The sequence below is a fragment of the Drosophila teissieri genome, chromosome 2R, assembly GCF_016746235.2.
Source record: "Drosophila teissieri strain GT53w chromosome 2R, Prin_Dtei_1.1, whole genome shotgun sequence".
Lineage (NCBI taxonomy): Eukaryota > Metazoa > Arthropoda > Insecta > Diptera > Drosophilidae > Drosophila > Drosophila teissieri.
This window is the reverse complement of record NC_053030.1, coordinates 627,999-635,307: the sequence shown is the minus strand read 5'-3', so window position 1 is coordinate 635,307 and position 7,309 is coordinate 627,999.

Sequence of the window (7,309 nt, the reverse complement as noted above, 5' to 3'; positions counted from 1 at the left end):
GATTTAATCTGATATCGTGACCGATCTATGTGGCCAGTGTACCCTTTGCACGTGATTGGCGCGGCGCACGTGTTTAATTGAATGCTTGTTTTTTACTTATTTATTTGTTTTTTATCGTTTCAACTAAACTTATTTACTCATGTTTTTTTACTTCATGTTTTTCTAACTAAATATTTACTTCATGTTTTGTCCTTATATTACTACGTGCGCGTCTCGGCGCGTCACAACGTATTGCACGTTTTTTCTGTTAGTCCGTTCTGTTGCGTTCTCCTGAGCTGTGTATGGCGCCGTGAATTGTTGTTGGATGCCCCATTTTCCCATGGCCGTTCTGGTTTTCCGCCCCGTGAACTGTACCCCGTTGTCCGAAATCAGAATCTTTGGTGCTCAATCCTCGATATTATCCGTTCCCGAAAGATGCGCAGGAATGATTCCGCTGTTGCTTGCCGAATTGCCGCCATCTCTACCCATTTCGAAAACTTTTCTACCATAACCAGTAGAATAGTGTTTCCGTGCTTGTGCGTGGTAGCGGACCCACAAGTCTACGCAAATGGTTTCAAACGGCGCTTCCGCAATCTTCGTCAGCATTTTCCCTGCTCCTTTCTGTTGCGAAACTTTGTATCTTTGGCAGCACAGGACCCTTTTATGAATTTCTTGACGTCTCTCGCGAGCCGTGGCCAGAAGTATCGGTCTCTCACCCTATTCAACGTCTTAAAGGTTCCCAGGTGTCCTGCTTCCGCCGTGTTATGATTCTCTGCGACACCTGTTGTACCTCTTCTCCTTCACGCACAGCTTCCAAGGCTGCTGGTCTCCTCGGTCCGCGTTTAGTTTATATAGCCTCCCCTCTTCTATCCGGAACTCCTCGTTGTCCTGGTAGTTGTCCACTTCCCTGAATTTTAGTTCCCACCAGCTCTTCGTCCCGATTGTCTTTAACTGGGGATTGGGGATCCTGGACAGCGCATCCGCTACTGCGTTTAACTTTCCTTTTCTATACTGCACCTCAAATTGGAATGGTTGCAGTCCGAGTGCCCATCGTGCCACTCTTCCTGAGGGACTTTCTATCGAGTTTAACCACTTTACAGCCATGTGGTCTGTCACTACTATGAAACGATAGCCTTCCAAATACATCTTGTACTTGTTTATCCCCCAATATATCGTCAGACACTCCTTTTCTGTTGCGCTGTAGTTTCGTTCCACCGCGCTCAGCTTTCTGCTTGCGTTCCCCGTCTGACCCGTCCTGTGTCAACACGGCTCCTATTCCCAGGTCGCTGGTATCTGTCTGGAGCTTAAACTGTCGTGAAGAGTCTGGACATGCCAGCACCGGTGCGCTCTGCTTTAGAATGGTGAAGGATGCTTGGTGTTCCGAATTCCATTCGAACTTTTGCCCTTTCCTAGTCAGGTTCTGGAGTGCCACGGCTTCTCCGTAAAGTTGGTATGACTCTATACACGACGCATCCCAGAAAGCTATGCACCTCCTTTGTCGTAGTCGGAATCGGTATATCCTGGATCGCTGTACCTTCTGGTCTGTTCAATTCCCCGGTCGCTCACCACGTGCCCAAGGTAATTAAGTTCCTTTTGGAAGAAGTGGCATTTATCCGGGTTGATCCGTAAGTTGGCTCGTTGCAACCTTCTGAACACTTCCCGCAGTTTTTCCAAGTGCTCCTTCTTACTCCGTCCGATCACAACGATATCGTCCAAGTATGCGAACGCGAACGGTTCCATTTCGGGTCCGATGATGGTATCCAGCGCCCTTTGGAATGTGACCGGTGCTGTGGCTAGCCCAAATGGCATCACCTTCCACTGAAAGAGACCCCGTCCGGGTACCGTGAAGGCTGTGTATTGCCGACTGTCTTCTTCCAAGGGGATCTGCCAATATCCTGACTTCAGGTCGATCGTGCTTATGAATTTCGCCTCTCTTAACTGGTCCAGGATATAGTTCATTCTGGGCACTGGATAGGCGTCCTTTTACGTTTTATCGTTCAACAATCGGTAGTCTATGCAAATTCTCCACTCGTTGTTCTTCTTCCTAACCAGCACCACCGGTGCACTATACGGACTTCGGGACGGTTCTATAAGCCCTAACGCTATTAGCTCATCAACCTGGTCGTTGATGATCGCCTGTTGCTTTGGGTTCCTTGGGTAATACCTTTGCTTTATCGGTTTCTCGTCTTTTAAGTATATCTTATGTTTCGTAATGTTACTCACACCCTTCATTTCTACGAATACTTGCCTGTGTGTCTCCAGAAACGTTTGTACTGCTCCATCCGTAGGTTCCTCCACTTCCTCGTCGGTCGGACTGCTCTCCGGGCTTCCCTCGCTTTCCTTGTCGCCCGGTGCCGTTATATCTAGGTCCAGTTCGCCACATCGTAACACACTACCGGCTCCGGCCAGAAAGTCCATCCCGAGAAATACCCCTCCTGATACGTGTGCCAGTACCATGATTGATATTTGGAAAGATCTCCCTCCGAAATTGATTCCGGCTGTAAACTTTCCCACCGTGTTCTGCTTTCCTCCATTGGCCAGCGTTATCTCAGACCGTTCCCCGCTCCACTTGGCTTGTTTCCTCAGGTCTCTGTACCTGCCCATACTTATCGCACTCCGTGACGCTCCCGTGTCCACGACTCCCTTCGTCATCTTGCTCCCTATCCTTATCTTGGCCACTATCTGGAATCCGTCGCAGCTTAACTGGTCTCTCGCTGCTGGCTCTTGTGTCGCCGCCTGTGCTGCCAGCTTCACCTGCTCAGGCATTCGGCGTTTCCCGGCCCGGTCTGCAGCACTCCGTCGTCCTGATCCCGTTTTTTCCGCAGACCCAGCCGCCTTCTTGCCGCGTGTCCAGTTCCGCCACACCGCATGCAGATTTCTGACTGTACTCGCTGCTGCCTAGGTGGCTCGGCCCATGTTTGGCCTTCGGAGGCTTCTATCTCCTCCACTTCTTCTGCCAACTGGAGGAACTGTGTTAGCGTCTCGAATCCTGTTCTGCGCGTGTATAGCTTTATCTTGCTTTTACAGTTCTGGTATCGAGATCGAGTTTCTATTCTTCCGATAGCCCTATGAACCGCATCAGTTTCCGCAAGCTCATTGCATACTCTCGTACGGGTTTCGACTCCCGCTGCCGCAGCTGTGTGATCTGCATTTCCACCTGTTCCTCATATCTCGGTGGTAGGAAGTACTCCAGGAGTTTCGTCGTCAGCTCTCTCCAGCTGTTTATCCTGGTCGGTGTGGTATTCCACCAATCGCTTGCGGCTCCTTCCAATATAAAGGGCATCGTCTGGACGAGCTGGTCCGTGTGAATTCCATACCCGGTCGCCCACTGCTCCATCTTACTGATAAATTCCCAACGGGTTGCTTGATCCTTGGAACCTGATACCCCAGCTTCGTACTCGATCCACAATTTCTGTTTCTACCCTCCGCTCCACCTTCTTGTCGTTTTCCTCCTCCATTTCCTCCGTTACTACTAGTAGTGTTGCACTGCGCGCCGGACTCCTGTCCTTCGTGTATCTCCGTTTTAATTTTGCGAGTCTCTCTTTCACTGCTCCGCCTCAATTCCTCGTTCTTTCCTGACGTTTCCAATCCGAACTCGGCTGCGTATCTCGTTAGTTCGACTTTCGTTGCCAGGTACACCCACCACGACATTCTTCTCTCGGTGTCAGATCTCTCTTGTAACCCCTACACCTGTTCGGTCGCCACTGTGACGATCTGTCAGTGCTCGGATGGCTCAAGGATGGCCAGGAGTCGTCTCAGATATTTATTTGATTCAGGTGGGGTTGCTGGAAGAGAGTCCGACCCGGGTCCCAGAGAGGAAGACGAGAGAATGATACAATAATTGGGTCTTTATTTGTAAATAAAACAGAGTGTTCCCAGTCGCTTCAGAAAGGCTGCAGTCCTCGTGGCGAGATCGGCGGATGGTTGGCTCGGGCGCGTCTGGTCTCGTCCCGGAAGGGGTTGTACCGCTCTGCGATGGATACGGGTGGGTGCCGGACTCCCAAGATGGCCGCCTACTCGGTCGTCGAGTCACGTCGCCGTTAGTTTCCCCACTGCCTGTGAACGAGAGATAGTTGGAAGAGACCGCGCCGGTCTGCCAATTAACAGTTTAGAGGCCGGATAGGTCTGCCAACGGTGAGAACAGTTTTAAGAACAGTTCAGAGGCCGATTAGCTCTGCTATTTGAGAGAAGAGTTGTAGAGGCCGATGAGGTCTGCTAGTATGAGAAGAGTTTAGAGGCCGTTGAGGTCTGCTATGTATGAGAAGAGTTTGAGGCCGTTAAGGTCTGCTATGTATGAGAAGAGTTCAGAGGCCGTTGAGGTCTGCTATGTATGAGAAGAGTTTAGAGGCCGTTGGGGTCTGCTATGGCACACGCAGATCGGTGAACCAAGCCGGAGAATGAGACGTAATATGCAAAGACTTCTATGGTTAGTTAGTTACCACCTCCTTGCCCGCCTCCTGTGGCTCTGTCGATTCCTTACCGCTGATCCTGCTCCTGGTAGCTCCTCCTGGAGGTCTTGTTGCCGATCGCCGGCCGAACTGAATGCCTTCTAGAGGGCTGGTGCCCGCATATCCAACTGATTTAATGCTGATTATCGTGGCCGATCTATGTTGGGCCAGTGTGACCCTTTGCAGTGATCTTGGCGCGCGCGCGCACTGTGTTTGAATTGAATGCGGGTTGTATGTTTTACTTCATTTATTTTGAATCCATTTTTATACGTTTCAACTAAATCTTTATTTACTTCATGTTTTTTCTAACTAAATATTTACTTCATGTTTTGTCCTTATATTACTACGTGCGCGTCTCGGCGCGTCACAACGTATTGCACGTTTTTTCTGTTAGTCCGTTCTGTTGCGTTCTCCTGAGCTGTGTATGGCGCCGTGAATTGTTGTTGGATGCCCCATTTTCCCATGGCCGTTCGGTTTTCCGCCCCGTGAACTGTACCCCGTTGTCCGAAATCAGAATCTTTGGTGCTCCAATCCTCGATATTATCCGTTCCCGAAAGATGCGCAGGAATGATTCCGCTGTTGCTTGCCGAATTGCCGCCATCTCTACCCATTTCGAAAACTTTTCTACCATAACCAGTAGAATAGTGTTTCCGTGCTTAGTGCGTGGTAGCGGACCCACGAAGTCTACGCAAATGGTTTCGAACGGCGCTTCCGCAATCTTCGTCAGCATTTTCCCTGCTCCTTTCTGTTGCGAAACTTTGTATCTTTGGCAGCACAGGTACCCTTTTATGAATTTCTTGACGTCTCTCGCGAGCCGTGGCCAGAAGTATCGGTCTCTCACCCTATTCAACGTCTTAAAGGTTCCCAGGTGTCCTGCTTCCGCCGTGTTATGATTCTCTGCGAGCACCTGTTGTACCTCATTCTCCTTCACGCACAGCTTCCAAGGCTGCTGGTCTCCTCGGTCCGCGTTTAGTTTATATAGCCTCCCCTCTTCTATCCGGAACTCCTCGTTGTCCTGGTTGTTGTCCACTTCCCTGAATTTTAGTTCCCACCAGCTCTTCGTCCCGATTGTCTTTAACTGGGGATTGGGGATCCTGGACAGCGCATCCGCTACTGCGTTTAACTTTCCTTTTCTATACTGCACCTCAAATTGGAATGGTTGCAGTCCGAGTGCCCATCGTGTCACTCTTCCTGAGGGACTTTCTATCGAGTTTAACCACTTTAGAGCCATGTGGTCTGTCACTACTATGAAACGATAGCCTTCCAAATACATCTTGTACTTGTTTATCCCCCAATATATCGTCAGACACTCCTTTTCTGTTGCGCTGTAGTTTCGTTCCACCGCGCTCAGCTTTCTGCTTGCGTTCCCCGTCTGACCCGTCCTGTGTCAACACGGCTCCTATTCCCAGGTCGCTGGTATCTGTCTGGAGCTTAAACTGTCGTGAAAGTCTGGACATGCCAGCACCGGTGCGCTCTGCTTTAGAATGGTGAAGGATGCTTGGTGTTCCGATTCCATTCGAACTTTTGCCCTTTCCTAGTCAGGTTCTGGAGTGCCACGGCATCCCCAGAAAGCTATGCACCTCCTTTGTCGTAGTCGGAATCGGTATATCCTGGATCGCTTCTGGACCTTCTGGTCTGTTCAATTCCCGGTCGCTCACCACGTGCCCAAGGTAATTAAGTTCCTTTGAAGAAGTGGCATTTATCCGGGTTGATCCGTAAGTTGGCTCGTTGCAACCTTCTGAACACTTCCGCAGTTTTTCCAAGTGCTCCTTCTTACTCCGTCCGATCACAACGATATCGTCCAGTATGCGAACGCGAACGGTTCCATTTCGGGTCCGATGATGGTATCCAGCGCCCTTTGGAATGTGACCGGTGCTGTGGCTAGCCCAAATGGCATCACCTTCCACTGAAAGAGACCCCGTCCGGGTACCGTGAAGGCTGTGTATTGCCGACTGTCTTCTTCCAAGGGGATCTGCCAATATCCTGACTTCAGGTCGATCGTGCTTATGAATTTCGCCTCTCTTAACTGGTCCAGGATATAGTTCATTCTGGGCACTGGATAGGCATCCTTTTCCGTTTTATCGTTCAACAATCGGTAGTCTATGCAAATTCTCCACTCGTTGTTCTTCTTCCTAACCAGCACCACCGGTGCACTATACGGACTTCGGGACGGTTCTATAAGCCCTAACGCTATTAGCTCATCAACCTGGTCGTTGATGATCGCCTGTTGCTTTGGGTTCCTCGGGTAATACCTTTGCTTTATCGGTTTCTCGTCTTTTAAGTATATCTTATGTTTCGTAATGTTACTCACACCCTTCATTTCTACGAATACTTGCCTGTGTGTCTCCAGAAACGTTTGTACTGCTCCATCCGTAGGTTCCTCCATTTCCTCGTCGGTCGGACTGCTCTCCGGGCTTCCCTCGCTTTCCTTGTCGCCCGGTGCCGTTATATCTAGGTCCAGTTCGCCACATCGTAACACACTACCGGCTCCGGCCAGAAAGTCCATCCCGAGAAATACCCCTCCTGATACGTGTGCCAGTACCATGATTGATATTTGGAAAGATCTCCCTCCGAAATTGATTCCGGCTGTAAACTTTCCCACCGTGTTCTGCTTTCCTCCATTGGCCAGTGTTATCTCAGACCGTTCCCCGCTCCACTTGGCTTGTTTCCTCAGGTCTCTGTACCTGCCCATACTTATCGCACTCCGTGACGCTCCCGTGTCCACGACTCCCTTCGTCATCTTGCTCCCTATCCTTATCTTGGCCACTATCTGGAATCCGTCTCAGCTTAACTGGTCTCTCGCTGCTGGCTCTTGTGTCGCCGCCTGTGCTGCCAGCTTCACCTGCTCAGGCATTCGGCGTTTCCCGGCCCGGTCTGCAGCA